At 43.5% G+C, this 25,549-nt stretch overlaps 1 protein-coding gene across 6 annotated transcripts in view; it reads right to left on the bottom strand.

Moving 5' to 3' along the window:
* Positions 1–25,549, bottom strand: part of SOX5 (SRY-box transcription factor 5) — a 607,462-nt gene that overhangs the window by 431,992 nt on the left and 149,921 nt on the right. The window contains exon 1 of one of the 6 annotated variants that reach the window (XM_039698242.1): positions 4,969–4,985. The exons of the other annotated variants lie outside the window; for them this stretch is intronic. The gene's annotated coding sequence lies outside the window, so the exon portion shown is untranslated. Of the gene's footprint in view, positions 1–4,968; positions 4,986–25,549 lie in introns of those variants that run through there. 6 annotated transcript variants of the gene reach the window in all.

Below are 25,549 nucleotides of genomic sequence, written 5' to 3'. Positions count from 1 at the left end.
ATTTACAGGCCACAAGAGTTTGAGCGGAATGATAGTTAATTTGTCACAGGGTGAAAAAGTAGAATTTTGGGGTTTTAGAATGGGGGTGCAGGAGACAAGATGGAGGAATGTGGGCATGACCTGTCCTTCTCCTCCTTCTTGGCCTCCATCTTCTCTGTGATTGTGACACTTTTGGATTGGTTTAGAGTAGAAACAGACTAACATAGGTGATAGGTATTGGAAAATTATTATAAATAAAGTACACGTAGTTTTTTGTATAAAAAGTTAACACCACCCCAAGGGCAGGCAGTGTGTGCCACAGCCAGACCTGCAGGACAGATCTCAGCTGGTCAGGGAAAGAATGTAATAGATAAGGAAAAATAAACAACCAAAAAGCAGAACCAACGATTCTCGACTTCTTTGATCATGGGGATGGGAAAAAAGAGACTTTCCAACACCTTGGGGTCATCTCAACCAGCTTGGCCTCCATCTTCTCTGTGATTGTGACACTTTTGGATTGGTTTAGAGTAGAAACAGACTAACATAGGTGATAGGTATTGGAAAATTATTGTAAATAAAGTACACGTAGTTTTTAGTATAAAATGTTAACACCACCCCACGCGCAGGCAGTGTGTGCCACAGCCAGACCTGCAGGACAGATCTCAGCTAGTCAGGGAAAGAATGTAATAGATAAGGAAAAATGAACACCCTTGAAAAGCAGAACCGACAAATCTCGACTTCTTTGGTCATGGGGATGGGAAAAAAAGAGACTTTCCAACACCTCGGGGTCATCTCAACCACAGAACCCCATCATCTGCAGAGCACAGGGTGCCATCCACCGTGCAGCCAGCACACAGCCTGGCACCCCAGCCAGCTGCAGGGAGCTGCTGCCTGAGCAGGGTGGCACCCCAGGCTGGGGAGGCAAGGGCAGTAGGGCAGGGTGCCACCAGACCCATGGTGTGGTTTCACTGGCAGGACACAGCCTGCCACGAGGAATTACCAGCAATTTGCACGAGCAGCACAGCCAGACTGAGAGCAGCAAGTGGGGATGGCAAGCAGCACTTGCAGGATCACATAATGAGGGGGCAAGGCTGCTTCACTGGAGCCGCTTCACTCAATTAGTGGACAAGGCTTTTAATGCTGCTCTGCACAACCAAAGCAATTTTGATTACTTAGAGCTAAGTCTCCATTTAGAATGAGTCAGAAGCTGAAATGTCTTTTTTTTTTTCCCGTCTTTCTTTCTTTTAATATAATTTATCTCCAGAGTATTTGAATGGTAATAAGCTGACTGAAGGCTGGACACACTGGCCTCTGTTTGTGGCCAAGTGATGTTGAAATATACTTTTTAAAATAAGTAAGTCCAAAGAATATCTATTCCAGCAAATGAAACTGATAAAAAGGTAGCAAGTAATCAATACCGTGCCAGAAGTAAGGGCCAAATTTTGCTCTTTTTCACTGTAATTTAGCTGAATCTTTGAAAGGGGATTTTGGTAGAACAGCCAAAATTTCATGACAGTACACAAAGAGCAGTAGCATTCTTGGCTTGCATCCCCATGTGCTAGGTTTACAATTCCTAATGTGATTGATTCTCTTAGCCAAAGACCACAAGTGGACTACCTCCTGAGTAGGAGGTAAAACTTTTTTTTATCATTTAGCATAGATTTTAGTTGGTGTTTAGGAAGTGCAACTTAATCCCAAGAAACTCACAGAAACCTGAGCAAAGTCTGCTAATATTAACAATATTTCTGAGTTATTTTTGCTGCCTTGGGTCCAAACCTGTGTTTCCCTTGTTGAAAGGGGAATTGTACAAATAAGTGTGGATTAAGGAAACTTTTGCTGGGCAGAAGAACCTGCTGCCAGCAGTTTAAAAGTAGCTCCTGTGAACAAGATGCTACTGTCAAACCCTCCTTACCATTGTACCCCAGGGATTCAAGCATTCACTGAGAGCAGGACCTGAACTCAAATTAAATATGATTTAGAACTGTGTGTGCACCATACTCAGATCTGCCCTGACCAGTGGTAAATCAGGATGTCCTTGTCCATCTTTTCAGCCCGAGTTCTGGATAAGCCCTTACACACTCCCTGGCACTAGGAGTGCTTCAGCACCAGATAGCTGCTTCACGGGGAATAGCCTGCTCACACTCCTACAGAATCATTCTATTTCTCCTTCCATGACATCTATGCAGGGCTGCATGTATAGATGGGCTAAGAATAGCATGCAAGGTGAAGAAAAATTCCATCCAAGACTTTCCTTTAGCTTAGGAAGGAAGAGGATAAGAACATGAGTACCTGGGAGCAACTCTGAGCACAACTGTACAGTTAATGAGGCTTCTGAAATCTCAAGAAATCAGAATACTTTGTTTCATGTGTATTGAAATGAATCATTTTGATGTTCAGAATTTTATTTTCATCTTTATTTTGGCTGAAACTACTTATCAGATTTGACCCAAATTCCTGAAAAACTTCCGCTGCTTGGAAACTGAATTTCTGGACGCATAAATTTGTTTCTGTGGGGAAAATCTTTACCAAATATGCAACATTTCAGTACTTCATCAGGATTTCTTACGAGTGGGTGGAGGGGACTGGGGGTGCGTGCTGCAGTGGAGAGAAAGGGATTCCTTATCAAAGAAGCAAGAGGGATTATTTATCACCCACACTTCTCCCTCAATCTCACCCAGTGCAAAGCTGTGTTTTTCCATTGGCCTCTGAAGCACCCAGCTCCTGTGGCAGGGCACCCAAACCCACAAATGTCTGATGCATTAAGGACACAGAGTGGATGCAGGCTTTGCCTAAAGCACAGAACCAGGAGCATTTTAAACTGCTTCATTTCCCAGCTCCAGTACAGCTATGTATGTATAATTTATTTAAGATTTGACTCGGCAGGGTAGCTGCATGCAATCAGCATATTGTTTTTGTGAAGGTTCCCCCCTATTGCCCCTTAGACAGATTTTAACTGTCAGTATATTGGCCTTTTGAATTTTTGTTTTCATAATACCATAAGCTATTTGAACATACATTATTATATACTAATCACTGCTTGTCCAATTTTTTTTTGAGTCTTACAGGCGACAGCGGAGAACAAGAAATGCAATTTAGTTGGAACTTCAAAGCAATGTTTCACTATCATCCAAACTGGAGGTCTTTTATGCCTCTCTCACTATTTGGTTTTAAAAGTGAAAGGAAACCAGTTGCTTAAATTTGTTCTTTCAAATTTCCACCCACTTCCCACTCTCAGAGGAGGGGCTTTATGATAATAGATAGGCTGATCTTGAGATCAATCACAGATAGAGATATATTTACTGTCCTCACATAGTCATAGTATTGCTTACATACATGAATTAAAGATTGCCTAAATTCTTCCTTTGAACACTTCTAAACTTTAAAAAGATAGAGATCTATATTTGAATTTCATATCCATCTCGTATCTCTATACTGGGATGAACAAAAACACTCAATTCAATCACACCTGAACTCCGCAAAAACTGGATCTTTCAAGATTTCCTATCATCATGTGGACTTGTGTACATAACAAACTAGCCCCAAAAAGCTAATACTGAACAGCTCCACTCCACACTCACCCTTATTTCTTTTCAGGAGTGCCGCTGTACAGCTGAGCTTTGCTTTTGAAGTGGATTAAGGTACAGCCCATGTGACACTTTTAGTGGTGAAGCAAAGTGGCACAACAGGAACCAGAAACATATTCAGTGGCACAACCAAGCTTGTCCATTAATGGCCTAACACAGGGTAAGCCTGAATCATGTCCTCAGGTACGGTGAGATGCTGGGTGCTCGATGAAAACATCTTAGTGAAAAATTCAGTGGTTCACAGGTGCAAAAGGTTGTATTCCTGTAGATGTTATGAACAGTTAATTTGTAAATTTAAATCCCCAAATTGGCCAGATTCCCTATTTTTAAACTTAAATCCCTGTGGAGTGGAAACAGCATCTTAATCAGGCAAGGAAAGGCATAATGGACTGCCACTTTCCATGCAATGGCTCTCCAACCATTACTAACACCCGGGATCCCCCTTCTCCCTCATCCCTTCCTCCCTTCTTTTTGACCAAACAGTCCAGTCTGGACACAAGACAGCTCTTGTTAAAATCCACTTAGTTTTGGGAAAAGAAAAAGAATATAAAGTCTTCCAAAGAAAAATTTTAAAAGGAAATCAACTAAACCTTAGAGATTTAACTAAGAAACTTTCAATAAAGCAAAACTATTTTAAATTTTAACACAATAGGAAAAGTTCATCCCAGCGGAACGATTGGTAGTGGAGCAGAGAATGAAAAACTGAAAAGGTTAAGGTTTTCCTGGACAAAATTCGTAACTCAAACACACACTCAGGGGGACAATTATACATATGCTTTTGAACAAAAACTCTAACCTGGCATGATTAATTTTGGCCTTAGCTTTGTCAAAATATTGAAGTCCATATGGCACAGAGCAAATAATTTTACATTTTTATTTTAAACCCCTGTGTTTTCCTCGTCTCTTCCCTTCCCTTCCACCACACACACTGGCAGCCGCTACCGATACGCCAAATGCCAAATCAACCCCGCGAGCTGGCTGGCACGAGCGCTCCACAATGCTGGCACACGCTTCCCTTTGCAGGGGGATTCTCTCCGAAACCCCGTGGCACATCCAAGCATCCCTGCCTAGCAGCTGAGCACCCTGTCCATCCCAGGCACAGCAGCAACAGGGTGCCTTGCCTGTGAGCGTGCTGCCCATTTCACCACGCCAAAATCACATCAAACAGCCTCCCTTCGCTCAGTGCACCCGTCCCCCTCCAAAGAACCAGTGCTCTGTAGTATCTCTGTGTCCAGCAAAGGAGAGCTATGGCTGCTGCAAAAGCACAGCATGCAAATCACTGCAACGTGAGGAAGAACAAGGAGAAAAAGACATCACTCAAGCACGATGAGCAAACTCCTGCAACTACAGCAGACTCCACAGAACACTGGGCCTTGCGTGGAGCAAAAGGAGGCCACTCCTTTACCTCTTATCCATGGAGTCTTCAGTGGGCTGGAGAAAAATCAGGAACACTGAAGGCTTCGCTGACCCTGTCAGGATCTAAACTAGTATTTGGGGCTCAAATACTAAACCATTCTCTTTCATGACCTCCCTGTTTCGGTTTTCCTGTCAGGACAAGAGTGGAGGCACAACCAACACCCAAGAAGACTTCAGGCATCTGCAGCACTTAATTGCCCTTCAGCCCAGCCTTTTATACCCCCAAGTTAATGCATTGCACCTGTGTTCCCTCTGTGCCCTCTGTTGTTGGTCAGTGCCCCTGGGCACTCCATGGCTCGTTCCCTGCAATGCTGCTCACCTGTGCTGCACAGCTGCAGCCACTCAGGGATGAGCCACAGCCCCACCCCAAGCACCAAAAAACTGTGCCTACAATATTTTCCCTATGTTTTTTCTCTATATTAGAGCATGTTTCTTTAATGTATGGCATTATATAGCTATACACATAATAACATATTTTAAATATATATATCTATATATAATAGTAATATATAAATAATAACATATTTTCGTTAATGTTTATTTAGAATATAAGAGAGTAGATTCTTTAAATAGGCAATTAATACTGTTTTTAGACAAAGACCAAGACTGGGAAATGGACAGTCCAGAAAGCTGTGCTGAACCAAAGGTGCACATACGTCCTACATAATTTCCTACACGTGTACACTAAGTTCATGGCCAGACACAAATCCCACCTCCCAGCGTGATCAGCGACCTCTGCAGCTACAAGAACTGTGCTCAGGATCTTCCACAAAGCCCTGATGAAGATCAAAACAACACTTCTTTTTCCCTCATGGCAGACAGCAGTGGATCCCTCAGCTGTGAGAGCCTGTTCTGAGGGAGGTCTGGAGCATTTCTGGCAGAGACCCATTGCTGGAGCTGCAGCACGCAGGCTGCAGGAGACTCTGGGCAAAGGCTGAGCAGCCGCAGTTGCTCAGAGCCCTCACCCCAGCCCAGCTCCTTCCACCTGAGCATAGCCCCATGCTGAGATGTACCGAGCAGCCGGGGACTGGGCGAGGGCCCAGCAGTGACCCATCACTGAGGGCAAGGCCTGCCAAGCGTGGCACCAACTGGAGATGCCAAAGGGCCAGACTCTCCCTCCGAGGGTGACCCCGGCTCTCTGCAGCCCTGCTGGAGGCTGACCAAGGAGCTGGCCGTGATTTGATCACTCGCTGCCACAGCGTCGTGGTCAGAGATGGCTCCTCTGCAACGCCTCGTGCAGAGGGGACACTTTGGTCTCCTGCCACTGCACAACCACGAGACGCCGGCTGCGCCTTCCCACATTTCCAAGTTTCTGTTGGAGCAGCAACTCCACCTAACAAATGTAACTTTAACAACAGTAAAACAAGCTAATAGCTTTGCGTGCCGGGGGGCTAATGTGGTGAGCCATTTAACGCTGCACTAAATAGCCGTGGCTTGGTTCCCTCTGCCAAGTGCTGAACTGAGAATTGCAACTGCAGGAGCAGCCCCCGATTCGTTACTTAAAGGGGGTCATTGCTCATGGGGTGGGGAAGAGGAAGGAAGGGGGGAATATCAGACAACTCTAAACATTCAAAGTCGACAGAAGGTTGCACTCCTGAGAGAGGCAGTATTCAGCTGAAAGCCTGACAAAGCTCCACAGCTGGGAGGCCTGTGGTGGTTTTACTCGACACTAAAAAACTTGCCATAAGATACTTGTAACCTGTATAATAGGCTTGGTGGAAATGGGGAAGCTGGGAATGAAAGGAAGGTGAAAACATCTTGCTAATAACGCTGCGGTTTCGTTTCAACTGGCCCTCAAAACCATGCACCATGCAGGCTGCCAGCACAGCAAAGAAGCAGCAACACAAATAAACGGCTTTCCCATCTACTATTCCTGAAAAAAAACCAACCAAAACTCCCTGACAGATCTGATTGCAAGGGACATCACTTAAAAACTTAAAATGATACAACAAAACAAGCCCAAATTTACAGGGCACCTCTGCAAAGGGAGAGCTTTATTCCTGGATGTTAGAACCCTAAAACAACAGTTTTCTCTAATTTCTGCCATCACTCAGATTGGCCTTGAATTACCTCCTGATAGGCCTCCCATGTGCTTGCAGATGAGAGAGTGTAATGGGGATCTGTTAATTAACTAGAAGCAAAGTTGCACGGTGGGGATCAAACACTGGATGCGTCCTAAAACTCCCACAGAGAAGATGAAATGCAGCGCAAACTTTAAAGACTTCCCGTCATTAGCCAAGACCTTGGCTGCTCCTGGCCCAGACCCCTCCTGTTTCAGAGAACAATGAGGACAATGATGGCAGAAATGAAATAGTGCAGCAAGGAACAAAGGAATTAGCTATTTACCCACAGAGAGAGAAAGGAAAAGAGGGGCAGGGGGGAAGGGGGAAGGGAACTTGCTTTTTTCCTAGGGTTTCTGTCTACTTTTAATTAATTTACGGCTGCCAGGGACTTGCACGCAGAGCACGCCCAGGAGCATTGTGCTGGAGCTCGGTGTTAATGCATGTACCATCTACTGTTTGCTCCCAGGCAGGAAGGAGAAGGAGCTGGGGCACAGGGGCAGTGGGGAAGGAGGAGAGGAGATCTTCCCTCTTCAAAGCTGCTGGAAAGAGACAGGCAGAGATGAGCAAAAGGTTGTGCTGCTCTCTAACTTCTCTGAACCTGCTTCCACGCAGGCTATTATTCTTTAAAAGAGCTGCAGGTAGGGTGGATCACCGTGGGCACTGAAATGAAAAGGGAGGGCTCTGGGACAGGGACATGGAGGTGAGGTGACAGCAAGTGCCACGGTGCCACAGGGACAGGTTTAATGGGCTTCCTCAAGTGCCCCAGATCAAGGGAGATTGGGGCTGGAGGCTCACAGCCCAGCAGGGCTCTGAGGACACAGCCAGCTCACTCCCCTGGCCTTCCAGAGGACTGGGAGCACCACAGGCACCGCACTGGCAGCCAGCTCATTCAGCAGTCCCACAGGTAAATGCTGTCCCCAGCTTCAATGGATGAAACTCCAGCTGTGGATAAACCGTGCCTGTCCCCCAGATACAGGCACCGCACTGGCAGCCAGCTCATTCAGCAGTCCCACAGGTGAATGCTGTCCCCAGCTTCAATGGACTGAAACTCCAGCTGTGGATAAACTGTGCCTGTCCCCCAGACAGCCAGCACATGGCACCAGGCTGAGACCTTACCACACAGGCACCTGGGTGCAAGACTGGGTACCCTGAAACACTCAAGCTGGCATGGTAAGCCTGTGTTTGAGTGGCTCACCTGAGCACCAAATGATCATTTCCTTCATCTTACCTTGCATTTAAAAAAAAACCCAAAAAAACCCATCCCCAAACCATGAAACAAAACAAATTAAAAAAAAAAACCAAACAAAAACAACAACAAAACAACCAAACAGAAAACCAAACAAACAAACCCAAAACATACACACAAAACCCCAAAACAAAACAAAAAAAAAAAACACCAAAAAAAACCCTACCCCAAACAAACCATGAAACAAAACAAATTCAAAAAACCAAACAGAAAACCAACAAAACAAACCCAAAACACACACAAAACCCCAAAATAAAACAAAACCCCAAACAAACCAAAAAACCCCCTTTGTGAGATGGCTGTTTTCATGAAGCCTGAATCCCAGGATGCAAAGCAGCACTGCATTTCCACTGAAAGCCTGGAGAAGAAGGCTTAGAGAGGTCACGCTGCACAAGGAGTCCCTGCATTAGGAATCTACAGCTCCCCCTACAAAACCATCAGACCTCAGAGCGTGGGGTAATGGGTGCATCATGAGAAGCTGAGGGAAACGGCTCATCCTCCTAGCAGGGTCTTTGTGAATGTTTCTCTTGGGCTTTTGTCTCTCTTGAAGAAGGAGCAGGAGAAGCAAAGGCTCCACTGAAAAATAAAAGTCTGCAGCTGATCAGATTTGTTCCTGGCCTAAACAGCGGCCTTAGGCAGCAGTGGTTTCAGTCTGTGCTCTGCACATGACTGCTTTTGATAAGGAATGAGAGCAGGAACAGGAGCCCCAGGTGAGGATGAAGCATTTAGACTATTTTCTGGTTGCTTAGGAGAATATTGGTGGAGGTGTCAGTCTTTTTCAGAGGTAAGAGCAAATTACACTGCTACGTTCTAAAAACAAGAGGCATAACCACTTGGTTTCCAGACAACCTGCTCAGAAGAATCAGCGTGTGCTTCACAGTTCAGCAAAAGAGACAAGACCTTCTAGGCTTGCAGTTAACAACACCAAAACAGCAGCTAAAAATCCCTCTGCACATCAGGTATGTTTGGCCACGTAGGAGAAAAACACAGAAAACTTCCCTGGCATTCTGTCCAGGGAGGCTCCACTCACCAGAGAATGAGGGCAGGGGACACTGAGGAAAAGTCCTTTGACAGCATAACTAGTGTCTCAGCACTGTCCTACCTCAGCTAACTCCACAGGTGGGAAATAAAAGGTGAAGGGAAGGTTGGATAATTTCATATCTGGTTTGATGCATCATAAAATATAGCCAACTATGTTTTCCAAGGGGGAAGTGAGGTATACTTTTTCAGAAAGCATCTAATTCCTGTGTCAGACAGTGACTTTTGCACATAACCAGCATCATTTATGCATTGCTTATCTATCACTCAGCCCCAGCTAAACTGAACTACTCAAATATCAGACTTAAATATCTTGGAGAACATCTCACTGCTCCTTCACTCTCCTCTTCCAGCAGCTCTTGCTTCTTCCTCCAAAAATTGTTGCCCACTACTTGGAAGACATTGCCATCATGATTTCTCTGTGTGATTACATTTTCCTCTACCAAAGATATCCAGAAAACCACCTGGATATAAAAGGAGAGAATAAAGGGGACTCACTGTATGGAATTTGTTCAGATCTCAAAGAGAACACTCAAGATTGTCACTCCAAAGGGAAAACTACTCTAACATGGCACAAATACATGAGATTAATCCTTACCATAAGGTCTAAAGCAAAAAGTAACAGAGTCCAGGTTGCAAATTCTTTGCTTTTATGCACCTCTGACAGGAAAATGACTGTGTTAGAATAAGTGATTTTTAAAAATCTGTTTTATTAATTCATTTGGCTTCTAACACAGAGAGAATCATCCCATCACAAAATCTGCCAAAAGGTTCAGTTATTATTAGCCTCTAAGATGCAAGCTAATTGCTTTCTGTGTTTTTCACCAAAACCAGCTGGGATCCTGAGGTTCACCAAAAGGATACTGCACATGCTCAGAAATTTGCCTGTCCTGGAGATTTTTAATTACAAATTTGACATTATTCTTCCCCAGTGTAAAATCTGAGGCTTGCCTCTTACAGAGGCTTCTCAAGCCTGTGACTCTGCATGTCAATAGTCTTGCTGAAGGTAGAGAGGAAATTCATGTGCATAAACCAATGTATGAATTTGCCAAGCCTTTGCAAAATCAGAGCCAGATTATCACAGCGAATACTACAGACTTTGCCACAACTGCCTGAAATGAAATTCCTTTTCCAAGAAAGGAATATCTGACACATCTGACAGAATTTTTGTGGAGAAATAGTTGGGTCTCTCTTCTTTAAAAAAATTATCAAAACACATCTCCAAATGTCAGTACTGCACAATCTCTCTAGTTTTATCTATCTCCTCCCTCCTTGAAGCCAGTTAAGGATGAAGGTAATCCAGAAAAGCCAAGGGGGTTGACTTTTACACTCCAGCAACTCTCTGCTGCCACTGCTATTTCTTGAGAGAACAGCATCTTCACACAGTGCACTTTGAAACAGGCACTGTCTGCTCCAGTTTATTCTGGGAGCAAGAGAAGGGAGAACATGTTTGGTGCTTGTTCAGGGCTGGAGCTCAGCAAGCTGATTCTGCTCAGGGCATGGTCAAAGAGACACCAGAGCAGGCTCAAGTGAGGGGCACAGCTCTGGCTGGCACTTACCTCCTTTTACATCCAGGAGGACAAATGTGAATGGCTTCATCCTGACTGACTCATTTTACTCCACTAGTTTGTCTCTTAGAAAGAAAACGGCCTCTGTTTGCAGCCAAGCTCTGACCTACCATGGCCTGCCAAGCTAGAAATTAGCAAATTTTGCTGGATTTCTCCAAAACTAAAGCTGCTAGAAACTAGGCCCCTGCAAGTCCTCAGAGCCCCAAATGCCACAATTAATCTGATACCCAGACCCTGGGGAAATGACTTTTTTTTCCCTAGAAAATGGCCTCTGTTTGCGGCCACTCGCCCCAACCCACCGTGGCCTACCAAGCTAGAAATTGGTAAATTTTGCTGGTGAAAAAGAGTTGAAATTAGCTGCACAAGTAGACAGTACTGCAGCACAAAAGAGAACAAGGGTTCACCCAGATTTTCCAGACAGAAAAACAGCACCTATTTTTAAGGGTATGATTCTCAGCCTACTGACATCCTCCAACAAGCTGAGGACTGCCTCGTTTGCCAGCACAGCCAGGCCACACATTGCTCAAGCAATGGATTCTGCACACCTTCACATGAACATATTCTGATGAACACATTCAAATGAACATATTCTTCATTTCTCTGTAAATGGAAGCAATCCTAATTTATCAAATCAGCAGGACAGAGGTCTCTTCCACCTCTAAAATGACAAATCACTACAATGAAGTCTTATCAGTACTGCTCCCCATTTCCAAGTTATCTATTCCAGCCACAGTAGCTCACCAAACATTTTACTGGCTGCTTGGAAGACAGCCCCTCCTTCTCCTTTGTGTCTTGAGCCAAAGCAATGCTGTAGAGGTACCAGCAACAGGACATTGTGCTTTATTTTCCCATGGCACAGGCAGTGTTGGGCCTGAGCTTTCACCTAAGGTTTTCTACAGAATCATGGAAGGACTTCAGGTTCAATGGGACCTCAAAGATCATCTCGTTCTACCCTCCCCACCATGGCCAGGGGCACCTTTCACTGTCTCAGGCTGTTCAGAGCCCCATCCAGCCTGGCCTTGAACACTCCCAGGAATGGGGCAGCCACAGCTTGGCGTGACCCCTATCTACCTCTTATATGTCAAAGGGCTGGATGGCAAACTTGCAAGAACTGTCCCTCTATTAACTAAACAATGCACATTCCATTAGAGCTGAGCAAACATAATTCTCAAATGAGAAAGGTCCAGATTTCAGGCTGACGTGCAATTTTACCTTCTTTTCTCTCCCCTAAAATATTTTTTCAAAGGAGGGTATTGCCATGAAAAATTTTTGTTTTGACAAACACACAAACTTCTTTAAAACAAAAATATGTGTCTTTTGACTACTTGACAGTACTGCTTATAAAACATTGCCATACATTTGCTGCAGCTACATGTGGGCCAAGAACTAAATATAGAGTTTAGTTTTCAGAGTTGTCAGTGCCCACTACCTTACCCTCTCCTAAATGCGGAGGTGAGCACACACTGCAGCATCGTGAGCCAGCTCACCCATGATGTATGTGCACTTCATCATGGGGACTATTTATAGGGCACTGCATACCTCTAGTGACTTGCTTAATCTTCTCCTGAGTCTCATTTTATAGGGCTGCTGAGGAAAAAAAAACCAACCCAAACAAAACAAAAAAGCTACAAAAAACAAACTAAAACCACTGCTTACAAGCGCGGGGAGAGACTATTAAAGGCAGAGGTCTCTCATGGAAGCACAACATAGGATTGGATAATATTGTCTGGATTAGCAGCTTTATAACCTAGCCAAGCCCCAGGGCTACAATTATCTGGTTGCATTAAACTGAAATCACCTGCAAAACCTCGCAGTGAATGAACCCTTGGAAGTGTCTAATCTGCTGGTTCACACTTGCAAGCGAAAACAAAATTCACCAGTGGTGAAGAGAGGAACAAACACCACAGAGCGAGATTTTCCAACTAATGCTTCTAATTTTGCTTCAAAAGGAAGGTCTCTCCATTGCTTTTGGCTCTTGTTTGAAATACTTTCCATATATAGCATTATAATACGTAAAGGATAAGAGGATGAAAGTCGCAATAATAGCTACTACTAATTTGCCCTTTTATAAACGTTTTCATTCCCTTAATCTTGGAATTAAGGTCTGTTCTAAGGAGGAGCCAGATTAGACAGCACTCCTGTGATTCCTACTGGTCCCAACTCTGTCAATAGCTTGAAGGTTCTCAAACTACATTGCAAGTTTAAAGAGAAACCTTCCAACAATAATTTCATTTGTACTTTCATCTCCTTCTCCTAGTAATTGACCAAGTGTAAGGAGGAGCCAGATTAGACAGCACTCCTGTGATTCCTACTGGTCCCAACTCTGTCAATAGCTTGAAGGTTTCTCAAACTACATTGCAATTCTAAAGAGAAACCTTCCAACAATAATTTCTTCCTTTGTACTTCCATCTCCTTCTCCTAGTAATTGACCAGGTGCCACAGAAACAGGAAAAAGCAATATCTAGTACCTGAGGTTTTTGCTCCACAGAACTTCTACAGCCCTGCAGTCTACCAAACAACCAGACCCACAAGGAAGGGTCATTTTGGACTCTCTGGCCAGCTCTCACTTTCTACAGCCCTGCAGTCTACCAAACAACTAGCCCCCCAAAATGAAGGGTCATTTTGGACTCTCTGGCCAACTCTCACTTCAGGCACTCCCTTCTGGCTATCTACAGTTCCCTCTGGTTACACAGATGGACACAAAAAGCTCACACCACCAGCTGTTGTACATCAAGATTTACCAGGAGTTTTACTAAAGCAAAACTGTGAGTTGATGGATGGAACCATAATCAGGTTACACAGATAAGAGGAAAGCCAAAGATAAGAAATTTAAACTTGTGTGGTCCTAAGAGTTGCCTAAAAGATTGAGGCTACTCTGCCCCACCTGGGGCATGTGAGCTGAGCGTGTGAGCTGAGTCCTGGATTTCAGGGAAGCACACAGACAGTGAGCTACCTCTCAGCCTTCTGCACACCTATGAGCAAAAGACACTTCTTAAGAGAAAATGATGTAAAATCATCAATAAAGTCGTGAGGATGGACAATTACACTCATGTTGTAGGATGAGTGTAGTTACCTACACCCATAAGTGAGAGTAGTGGGGTTTTATTACATATCATAGCATGAGAAGCTCTGCTAAAACACCAGTAAAAAGTCAATAATTACAGAGAAAGTGACATTTGAGGAACTACTCAGGTACTACTGTGTGGGAATTAATGGTACTATTTTTACTGCTGATCTCTGCGAATCTTCAATTTCTCTGGGCTGGAATATGCAAGTGGGAAGAAAACTTCTAACTAAATTAATTTCCATGCAAAGTTTAGAGACAGTCTGGAAGATGTTCTTTAAAAACTAACAATGAAATTTGAAATAACTTAAACTGAACTAATTGATTTTGGATTTTCTCCATGTTGAAAGCTATTTTTTGATATAGTGTTGGGGAGAAATGTTTAATGTGGATATGACTGCTAAATGCTACTATACTTTTATACCAGCATCAGTTTTTTTTCTTGAAAATTAATTTCTTGCCTGAAAAGGATTAAAATCATTTCCCTTTAAAGGAGGCTTTGCTAGATTGCTGCTCTATCTACACTGCACCATCCAGTTGTGTATTTATGTCATGACTTGCAAAAGCTTTTCAAGGCACTCCTAAATGTGCTTTGAACAGATGGGGAAAGGTAATGCATGGCATTTTGTCAGCACAGACACATGCTGATTCTGACGCAAAAAGTGACATCGTAGTGGAAGGATTTCACATACATTTCCATATGCTTAAATTGTTTCAGCCTGCATGGTACTCAAGCATTCATTTTAGGATAACAACACTATTTAAACTACATTTTTTCCCATTTATCTCCTCATTATCAGAATCCATATTTCATTCCAAATATAGCTGCTTGGGGAAAAAAAGACAGATCAATCAATCAACCTTCTCATCACCCAATGTATTGACAAGGCAGGTATCTCCTAGGCCACACGAGGCATTAAGGATGCAGGCCATCAGCTGCTTAGATGGTTTTCTGTGCTTCAACCCAGCTCACACCTCCCCCAGAGGTGGGCTCAGACCTCCTCTGCCCCCAGGTGCACACACCTGACCCCAAATCCTCTCCCCCCATGCACACACCTCTTTCCTTGCCTGGCTGCCTGCTGCCTCAGTGAGGCAGGGAAAAGAAAATCTGTAATTTCCACGCTGAAAGGCTCAGTGCCTGCCCACAGGAGGGATGTCTCACACAAATAACAGGTGCCCCAGGGAAGAGGCACACTCCTGCTGCTGTGACAAGTTCCATCAGAGCTCTCTGAACGCGTGCTCCCAGCTTTACCAACTGCAATAGTGTTGTGCTCTGCCTCTGCCAGCCGCTTATTTGATTTTATTTCTCTTTCACAGTTCACTGCTACTCTCTTTTGCTCTCTCTCTATTCCTGACCTGAACTTTAGGAGGAAAATGACACGTCTCATCTGGACTAGAAAGGAACAGTTCAGTTTAGGTCAAGCTTAGCCAGTGAAGCCCTCAGCTCATTCTGTGGCTCAAATGCAGCCTGAGTTTTACTCCAGCTGGATACGGTTGTACCAACAGCATTATCCTCTGTTTAAAAGAGAAAGGGAGATGTAGGCAGATGGATTTAAGTAGTCCTAGCTAAGCTCATCTTAACCATGACTTCCCAGCCACCATCCCAAAAATAAAGACAGCAGAGACATGAAAGCCAGTGGGTTCACAATCTAGCAAAAAACTCTTCAGGCTAGGTAAACCTGTTTAATTTTATCACTCAATGAAGTTGCTACTCAATACACAATTTAGCCTTTCAGAGGCTTGCAACTTGGGAGCTGAGCTTTCCATTGAGACAGTGAGAATATTTTTAATAAAAGCAAAACATCTTTTTTTTTTTCTCTCTCAGCTTAGGGACAGCTGAGCCATTTTGGCTGAAAAATTATTTTAATTTTTTTTTAAATGTCTGAGGCAAACACCCAAAATGGAAAATATCAGCCAAAGCTGAAATCGTTTGGCAAAGATATGAACAGCTGAACTGAGAGTTTTAGGATGGAAAGCATCAAGCAATCTTCAGCACAGACATAACTTCCTATACCTGCTGCTGCCGATTTCCCCATTCCCTGTGGTGGTCAGGAGAGGTGGTCTCCCCACCAGGCTCCAGAGGTACATAAATGCTGTGGAGCAAGACCCACCTGGGATTTGTGAGTCTTGCCTTGAGCCACCTACCCCCCCAAGCTGTTGGGAAGGAGCTGCTGAGCTGAACAGACCCCGGAGAGCTCAGCCCAGCAAAGCCCTCAGCACAAACTATCCAGCAACAGCAGCCAAGCACAAACCCCGGGCCACCATTCAGCCTCCTGAGTCCCATCTCTATTTGCAACTCATGTATGCCTATTACAGGTTCTGTGTAAAAAAATATGCTCCATTTTTACCTTGAGCAACCCTGGCTTACAGTCACTGGAGGAAAAAAATTGTTTCACTAGAAGCACGAAGAAGGACAAAGCTAGAAATGTTAACAAGTAAATGGTTTATCTTTTTTCCTCTCTTTTTAACTCAGTGGCATGCATGCTCAAGACCCTTATAAATACCAAGTAGATTTCACAAGCTGGCATGAGTGAGTTTTTAACAGGAACATTTTGAGGTGCAAGCCAAATACTCTGTGTTAAGGTAAAAGGAAATAAAAAAGTTGACCATAACCTGAGGCCTTGGCTCCTGCCAAGTGCCTGCTGTTATGAAAGCAAGGTGCTCCACACAATCTAATCATAGCACTAAACCTTGTTACAAGCCCTTTTACAGCTCCAATATCTGGGTTACATGGAAACACGCTGGAGAGCCTCCTTGTACTATGAAATAAATGTCATTCTGACTGGCATCCTCTCTTCCAGCGAGTAATTTCCCTCTGCTGATAAATCGATACAGCAAAAACAAATGAGAGTGCACAATGGGCACATTGAGGATTACATTTTTATTCATTTCAGAGCCCCTGCAGCAGAGTTTTTTTTAAACACAATAGCAGAAAATGATGCACTTGAGCTGGGGGCAAGGGGGGAGGAAAGCATACCTTAGAGAGGAAGAGAGAAGGAAAAGCGCAAGAAATGAAGAGAGAGTAAAAAAGGGAGGAAGAAAAATAACCTCAGAATTTAGAATACAAGTCGACATTTGCAAGCCTCAAGTTTGGGGTGCATGAGTGTTCAACAAGTATTTAGCTTGGCTTATTTCTAAGTTCTTGTTCTTTGTTAAAGCAACAATATTTTGCCTTTTCCTGCCTTTTTAAATTGTAATTTTAGCTATTCCATGCTTGGCTCCAAGGAGCTCTTCTTACCCCTTCCATCTGAGCTGCTGCACCCATACACACAGGACATCCATACAGTGCTGCCCACATCTGCAGTAACTCATCCCAAAATGCTCCTGTCAGGAGACACACCTCTGATATGGCGCAGATGGAACTGTCGGAAAACGGACCAAACCAGAGGCACTTTGGCATTTCAGCTCAAGGAACTGATCCACCATCCAGGAAAGATATTTCCAGTGACCTGTAGCAGGCTCTGACCCAGCCTGATCACCTCCAAATATGCACATTTTGCCCCCAAGACTTGAGGTTTCAGTCTTTCCTAGTTACGAAGTATAATTTAAAAGAGAAAATAAAATAAACTTCTTTTCTCCTTAAGGCATTCAGCCAAAAACAGAGGGTGCAGCCATGGGTTTGCTGAGGTGCAAACCCAAAGGCAGGAGCCCAGGGTGTGGAGTTGGCCAGCCCAGATGCAAAGAGAAACTCGAGGGCACAACAGACCACCAGTGCTGGTTTTTGGGATTCACCCACTGCTGTTGAGGCCAGACCCCACCAGCCCAAAGCCTGGAGACCACTGCACATCTCCAGAAGACCTGGAATGAAGACAGCCAAGGGAAAGCTCAGGGAAAGACATCAGACATTTTTACAGCACAACCCTGAGCTGAGCATGCCCCAGGCAGGGAGTGCAGGGAGGACATGCTCCTACAGCCCTTGTCCCTGAGAGGGACTCCTGCAAATGCAAGCAGGGCTTCCATTTCACCACTGTAGGGCCACCAGGAGCTGCACCAAAGTGCCAAAACCTTGTACATTTACTGCCACATGACTGCTGGTTTGTGGCCACCACTGAGTCACAGCCCCAGTCTGAACCAACAACCTCAAGGTGAGAGGCTGCTCAATCTCGTTACTAGTGCCCCATGCCTCAATACATTTGCATTTATTTGGTTCACCCTGTTAGTTTTTCCTACAATGACCAACTAGAAATTGCACAGAAATGTGCCTTTTTTTTCCTCCTTCCTTTTTCCCCTCCCTTTCTATTTTTTTTTTAAGCCAAAAGGCCGTAACACAACAGCAACATAATGAAAAGTGAAATCCTTTTACAACCCTGGGAAGGCCAAGATGTGTGCCCAATAAATGTAAGCAGACATGATATTCTTTATAATCACAGCGAGATGAAGATGTGAACTGAATAAATGCTTTAAAAACATCATAGATTTTATTAGATGCAAAAGATTGAAGCGTTAGGCACCTTTTAGCTCAACTTTCATTTAATTTACTGCTTGCTGTACTGTAGTCTAAAGGGAGTGAAAAAATCCTCTCTCTAATTTTTTTTTCCTTTTCATGAGCTGACCAAGGAGATGAAATCTGGGTACTTTAATTACCATTCAGAGCCAAAGGCCTGGCCTTTGATATGGAAATCCCACTTCAACTCCAGCTTGCTGCTGCCTTTCCCTGTCCCCTTCTCCTTCCAATCTCACAACATGAATTTTAAGTAGTCTTGTCAACACCTGACCGTGAAAGCTAACAGAAGCCTGTGCTGCTAAGTTGGTGCTGTTGATAATTTTTGTAATTTTTTTTTTTTTAATTCTACTTTTCCTTAGGAGGGAGAGAGTGGGGTGGGGAGAGCCGGGTCAGGAACTGGACAAATCTGGGGAACTAGATCTTCTCCTTCCTTGTCTGCACGTGGCCTGGCCCGGCTCATGCAGCAGCTCACATGAAAGGGTAAAAGAAAGGAGAAGCAGGAGGGGCAGGGGGGAACGGATGAAAGCTGTCATGTACAGTTACCCTGTTATTGTCATCTGCCTGCTGCATGACTCCCAGCTTTGCTATAATTATTAATTGCACTTGTCAACTGTCATTAATTCCTCTTTAGCATCCCTGTCTTGGAGTAATTAGACAGAACAGCCTCACTGCACTCATTGTTTTGAGAGGCCCCTGAAAGAGCCCAACGGGCCTGTGGAGACACAGCCATCATTAATACAATAGAGCACCTCGGATTAACCCTTTCCAAGGTGTGGAAACCAGGAGCTGATGGCTCTCCCATCCTGGCAGCTCCAGCTGCTGAATTCCCCCTTTCCCTTTTCCTTAGGAGGGCTCCCATCCAATGGTCAGGAGCAGCTGGAGGCTCCAGGTGTCACACCCCACTGGAGACTGAATTTTATGAGGGGCTTAGCACCCCCAGCTCTACCATGATCTTCTGCTGGACTCTTGGAGGAAGGCACAAAACACCAGACTTTATGAAAAGTCACCTTTATCTCTTTTCCCAGAGTTTAGGGGGAGCGACCAAAAATCAGCTGTGATATCAGTGTCCTTTGACGCTGCTTTGCCCCCTCACCTGAGGAAAGGGACGCAGAGCATCTGTTCTGGCTGCCACTGCTGAGATCTGCAAGCCCAGCTTTGCCATCTCTGCCCCCACATCACCTTCCTAAGCCCATATATTCACTCCCAAAGTCCTGAATTGCCCAAGGCAGTCATCCCTGTGCTGTCACACAGGTGTAGGTGATGTCCACAGCCTTCCTCACACCACTGATTTGGTGGCCACAGGAACTGGCAGGGTGGGGCTCTACTCTCTCCCAGGGCTGCAAAGGATAAAAACTCAGGGATGTGGGGAAGGGACAGTAGGAAGGCCTAATTAGGGAGCTGCTGAGCAAAGGGGAAAGCAAACAAATGGGTTGATGGAGTACTTGTATCCCCAGTCTTGGGAGCAAAGCTGCACTTCCCATTGGTAATACCAAGCTGCTTCTGGGCAGGAAATAAAATGGAGGGGAGGAAAAAAAGTGTTCCCTTATTTAACTTGAATTTGCTCTGGTGTCTGACTATATAAATGGTCATTAAAAAAAAAAAAAAAAACACCACCAAAAAACAAGGAGGAACCAGAGCAACCTGTTGCTGCAACAAGAAAAATATCTCTGCAGCTCAACTCAGAGTTTTCTGCTTAGGTTCACCAAACTGTGTCTCTGCAGCTCATCCGCTCTCCTCACCTTTTTAACTGTAATGCTGGAATTCAAGTTTTAACATAAAAAAGAGAAGCCAGTAAGGCAGTAGCCAGCCTGAATTCTACTGTCACTTGGGAACACTCCAAGGAGCTCCTGGGCCACTGGGCAGACCTGTCTGGGGCTAGGGAAGCCCACACCACACAGCCTCTCCTCCAGCCCCACAGCTGGGAGTGGAGGGAGCACAGATATTCTTTTCCCCTCTAAAAATTCCAGGAGAGACTCTTACTCACCCCAGGCGAGCAATTTTGCCAAATCTGGTCACACCAAAAAAAGATCAGCAGCAGTATTCATTGAATGATATATTTGAAGTAAGAGTACATATTCCTGGTTCAAAATCAGAACCCAGACTACCGAAAATGAAAAGGAACTTTCTTCAGCCTGTTAACTTAAGGGCAACAAGAGACCTTTGTGAAAAGGGGTTTTTTTCCCCATTAAATTTTGCCTATCTCTTCAATGCTTACCCAACTGAGATCAAAGCCACAAATTAATGAAGCAAATATACTCTAAACCAGCGTTTCAAAGTCATAAAATGTTAAAGAACCTTATTCAGAGCTTCAGCTTCTTTGGATCTGGCTTAGTAGCTTGTGACTTACTGAAATAACAGAGAGCTTTGTATAAAGCCATGTGGAATGTATTTATAGTACATATAGAACCAGAAAAATATTTCATAAGCATATGCATCAGATTTTTGGCACTGTGCACCCTGCATCAGAAATAAGAATTTGGCCACAGACCTAATCAGAAAACACTTATTCACTTTTCTCTATTGTGGCTGCAGTCAACCACTGTAAAAATTAGAGCAATTTTTTTCAAAACAGGGCCCAGTTCAGCTGCATGCTAAGTACCATCACTGATTATATTCCTTCTGCATTTTTTAAAGATGGATTTCAGTGCCCCACAAAACTGGCTCTGCCTTGTGTAACAACAAGATCCAACAGCCAGATCTCATTGTTACCTTATTAGAGAGAAACTCTGCTAAATCACCTTTAAATTGCTCACAAGGCTCCATTTCTCTAAAGGTCAACACGAATGCAGCACATGCATATTATTACAGATTTCTGAATGGCCAGTGGTACTAATTCCTCAAGCAAATAAAGCCATTCTCTTTTCCTTTGCCAATTCCAGATGTTTATTTCACTTTCTCACACGAGTGTGCTCGTGGGGCAGATGTAAACCAAGCCCAGCTGCTGGCAGGGAAGGGGCCCAGGATGGAGCCCTCTGATGATTTCAGGTTTTCAGTGTGATCTGCTGAGACGTTTCTGTGGTTCAGCCAGGAGCTCTGGTCAATTCAAGGGAACAATAGGTGGCCAACAGGGATTTCAGAGTGAATTCACGTGCTTTCTGTGGTGAGCTTCTGTCACCAGTGCATCTTGAGGCACGGCTGGGAAGTTTTGCCAATTAAAAAGTACAACTCAGCAAGCAGCTCTTTATCAAACGGCTTCAGCTGCAAACCCATGCATTCCTCTGATGCATAATGCCTGACCCCTGTACATGGGGTATTCCCAAATCATCCCAGCCCATGTTTTCTCCTCCCTCCCCTTTACAGGCCACACTGGCTGGAAAAGCAATTAACAAGAGCCCAGAACATCCAGCACGCACACAACCCTAAAAGCACAATATCATCACAGATAATAAATTCTGTTCCACAGTCTCTCCAATGAAGAGTGTTCAAGTGATGATTAACCAACAAGCCAAGTGTTCAGCTGCAATCTCAGCCCATTTTGAACAGCTTTTGCTCAAGGCACACTAGGGCAGAAGATTAAAAAGCCCCTCCCAAATGGATTAAAAATCCCTTTAAATGACCACCTCCCAGGTCATTATGGCAATAAAAATATATCTATATATACACATATATATTACATATGTAAAGAAAGCAAAAAAAACCCTCAGACAATCCCTCTCTAGAGGATTACTTCAACACTTTTGACTTCAGAGAGACTGAAACTGATTCTCCTAAGCAAGCAGCTTTAACCCAAATCAGAACTCACCTCTTCACCAATCAGAAAGAAGCTTTTTCAGAAACTTATACTTCCTAATAGTTATATGGGCCTTAATCCTCTTGGAAACAGTTTTAAGTCATTATTCCAGGAGTTATTAGGTTGGAAAACAGCTTCTAGGCAAATGATGCTATTCACAAACCTTTTACACCAGAAATAATGGTTGGATTATTTCTGCCTCAAAAGTAGTCTTGAGGTCTGATTTCTGATTTCCTTTATATCTGATGCTCCTGAGGACAAAAAAAAAAAAAAAAAAAAAGAAACACAGCCACTTGCACATTCCAATAATAATGTAAATTTTAAATATGTAGAATTAATTTTATAAGGATTATAACAGCAGCAATGAGAGCAAGTTTGAATTTTAAGCAGAAGCAAAAAATAAGAAAATAAGGGTTTGTCCTCTGGCTTTCAGAGCAGTACCTTTCACCCCAGTTTCCTCCTTGTCATTAAAAAAAAAATACAATTACGTATCATATGAATTTTCAGTAAGAAAATAATTCAGCCCCAAAGCTGTTTTATTTCCAAAAGGCTCTCCTGATCAGTTGGCTACTTCTCCATTTTATAATGGAAGTCAAATGTAACAACACCAAAAAGCACCAAAAAAGCAGCACCCCCCCAAACACACAATGCCAAGTCCAGACCATATCAATTCATCTGTTCTGTACTGCAAACATGGCTTTCTTCAAGCAGATCAAATGCTGAAACTTCATGGCAATTTCTGCCTGAATAAGAGCATCAGGATTTACCCCATCACTTTTCCATATAGCTGTATACGCATGTGAAGTACCCATAAACTTCCTTTTCTCAAAGAAAATAATTGAAATATTAGCTTAAAACCCTACCTGTTTAACACAAGTTATTAGTAATTTTTCACCCATTAATTTTACCCCAAAGATGAATTTCTATTCTTTGCTGAAAAGGGGGTCATAGTGGAAGACAAGACTCCAACAGCACAAAAAGAACAGCAGCATCTCTGACTAAATTCTTCACTGAAGAAGTGATATCACTTGGCCAAAGGATTATGTGGCATCACTTTCTGAAGTGTATTAAAAATGTATTAATTTGCCTATATAACAACATCATCACTGCTCAGGAGAAATCCCTAAACCTACAGGAAAGGCCTTCTGAGGTAAACAAAAGCTAGAGAGACAAGGTAATTAAAATAAAATAAAAAGAATTGTTGCATTTGTTCTCCTTAGTTATATTAAGAATAAAAACCCAAAACTAATGTAATAATGTATCCCAGCAGTTCAAATCTTCTAATTTATGTAGAATGGATTATTACTTAGACAATCTGACCCTGGGCAAAACTTCCTCAGTTGAGAAGATTTACAATCTAATTATGCAGGAAGTTCTGCTGAGACAGTTTGGGTGCAATGGCCTTCTATTACATTAGCTTAGCTAAAATTGCTGCTTCTTCACTTGCTTGGGCTCCCAAGTACTCACATGGAAACTGAAAATCCTTCCTTCGTGTCCTTCCCTTCCCTTCAGTGTTTCTCAGCATTTCTGTGTGCACGGGCACTTGTTCTGCACTGCAGCCAGCAGTGAGGGGCTGGGGCTGATAAAAGCCAACTCCAAGTTGCCTTTCAGGCTTTTGCTTTGGCCCCTGTTTAGTGAAGTGACTTCAAAAAGGACCATCAAAGTGCTTCTCATAATTTTTACAATGATAGTTGCCGGGTTGTTCCTCCCCTCCCCTATTGCAAATGCTCCTGAAAAGAAGCCTGGAGCTGAAGTCTGTTCCTGTACACTTGTTTCTTCATCCTGCACATACAAAACTAGTTTATTTTTGTAGGGTGGCTCAGAGATGTTTTGCTGCTGTCTCAGACACCTGAATATTTTTAGCAATCTATATCATTAAAGAAAAGAAAAAAAAGTTCCTCAACACATACAGAAATAGCTAGAGCTGTATAAGTCTGCAGAGGAAACGATAGGAAATTTGGGGCTAACATAACTGGAAGTATCTTTTCTCCTGGAGCTCTTTTAGAGTGTGTCAATACAGCTGAATATACAGACATGTCCTCCATTAACATAGATGGAGAAATCAGTGCCTTTCTTCCTTTACAGGAAGTGTTTTGATTTCAAAAGGTCAACGGATCACATCACAGCCTTTGATCTTGATGATTACCATGTGCAGTAATGCACATTTTTATCTACAGGTGGCAGACCTTTTAAAATCAGCTTCAAATTCATTAGACATTTTTGTTGATACCACCGCCCACATCAAGAATAAGAATCTGCAGCATGAAGTTCTAATTAATGCTGTTCAATTTAGAGGACAGATTTGTCAACAAAGTGGCTCAATTCTCAAAGGCTAGAACCCCTCTCAGAATTAAGGCCTTAAAAAAATAAAAATAAATTTTAAAAATTAGTTGCTCAGTACATAGCAAGCTTTTGTTATTTAAAAATCATTCAGCAACTCAGCAAAAGATTTTTTTTCTGTATAATAGAAGTTTCACTTCCTTGATTATCAAGCACTGCCTGGCAAATTAGTGATTTCTTCTTTGATAAGCTTATTTAGAAGAGGAAAAGATGAGAATGTCACAACTGACTTCTGGCATTTAGAAAGATATAAGTGAATCGTACAACTTCTCCATATCTGAATCAATCATGTTAAAATACCATGACTTAGACTGTCATCTCAGATGTGTGTCTAAGGCCTCACCACCAAGCAGAAAAACATCGATTTACACCATAATATTATCAATCATTCACATAATACTGCATTCAAATTTAATTAGAATTTTTTTTCTTCTGAAAAGCAGCAGTGGAATAGCCCTCTGCAGGTGGACAGAATCCTACTGAAATCAAGCTGGCTGTCTCTGGGTTTTAGCTTAGCCAGGCCTAAAATCTCAGTTGCACAGCTCTTCCACACCTTCTCCTCGTTTCCACCCAGGCAAACTGGATGTGTCACCTGTCCCCACGGCTGCATCTCTAACCCTGGTGTTTGAGCAGCTGCCACTCCTGGTACAGAAACAAGAGAGCAGCCTGGTCACAGCCAGGTGCCACCCAACCCCTGGCAAACTCATCACAGCCAGGAATGCCAGCCTCAGCTCCCCTCCCTGAAGCCCACAACGACACGGGTAAGGACAAGGCCACCCAAAGGAAGTGCTTGTCCTTGAAAGCCTAATTCTGCAAGTGTTCACTCTTCATGGAAATCAGACTAAGCACAAACACTTCAGGGTTGCTGCCTCTTCAACCCCTAACATCAAGGGCCAGCAGGGTGAGGTGACAAAATGCAGTTACATTGATGAAGGGTCCCTCCAGGTGCACAGCACCCCAAAATACATGCCAAAAATGTGCTCAACCCCTAACATCAAGGGCCAGCAGGGTGAGGTGACAAAATGCAGTTACATTTTTGATGAAGGGTCCCTCCAGGTGCACAACACCCCAAAATAC

The sequence above is a fragment of the Passer montanus genome, unplaced genomic scaffold (genome assembly GCF_014805655.1).
Source record: "Passer montanus isolate IOZ18808 unplaced genomic scaffold, ASM1480565v1 scaffold122, whole genome shotgun sequence".
Lineage (NCBI taxonomy): Eukaryota > Metazoa > Chordata > Aves > Passeriformes > Passeridae > Passer > Passer montanus.
Note: the sequence above shows the minus strand (reverse complement) of the source record. Positions and strands in the feature narration are given on the sequence as shown.